An 872-nucleotide genomic window follows, 5' to 3' on the forward strand; every position below is an offset into this window, starting at 1 on the left:
CGACTGAGACAATGCAGTCATGTCGGGCGACCCAGGGAAATAAAGAAATTATTTTGCAGTAGACAAACTACACTGTACGATCTGCCACCCCGGTAAGGCTCAGTTTCTTATCAATGGTCGAGGCCATGGCCACTTTTATTACCATCTGACGTGGCTCGCAGGACTGTTGTTGGGTTGATGGTGGGTTGATGTGGAATTGTGACCATGGGAACATTTCATCCAGGAATATTTGACACAAATTGGTGGCTCCTGAGAATATAACCTTCGACAAGCACCAAATTGAAAAATGGCTCAAGTCGCGTCGGATGTGCAAAATAACCACACAGGAAGAAAGCAACCCACACCAGCAGTAAGGTTAGGGTTTTCAATTGAGAATTTTATCATATAATTATCTTGTTAAGCCTTTTATCGCGATTCCCATACAAATCCTTATAATTTTGTAGGCCATGCTCACACTGAGCTTCGGGTGCCTGTGGGAGTTCTAGTAATATTATTTCATTACATGTAGGTGTTTTGAGATGTAAAGCTTTTAAAGAAGAGAGATATTTTGTTTATATTTCTATCCATGTCACCCTATCTCATTATAATCATCCACACAACAGACAAAAAATGTACCAAATACCTGGTTGCGATCGTGTTTCATTTTGATCTTGATCACCAATGCTGCAGCCATCGCTCTCTTCAGTTGTTGTATTTAAGCTGATGTTGTTGAGGTCTCCGTCAGTTTGTAAACCATTCTCTTCATCTGAGGATTCAACTTTTTCCCATTCATTTTTTCGCTTGTTAAAGTAAAGATCATAATGAACTCGGAATGTCCTAATTGACACATATTCTTGGTAATGTTGGCAAAATCGCCTCTTCGTCGGAGCCAT

General features: G+C 40.4%; 1 pseudogene; it reads right to left on the bottom strand.

Moving 5' to 3' along the window:
• The window catches only part of LOC138046488 (uncharacterized), a 4,402-nt pseudogene extending 3,530 nt beyond the window's left edge, over positions 1-872 (bottom strand).

This window comes from Montipora capricornis, chromosome 4 (assembly GCF_036669925.1).
Source record: "Montipora capricornis isolate CH-2021 chromosome 4, ASM3666992v2, whole genome shotgun sequence".
Lineage (NCBI taxonomy): Eukaryota > Metazoa > Cnidaria > Anthozoa > Scleractinia > Acroporidae > Montipora > Montipora capricornis.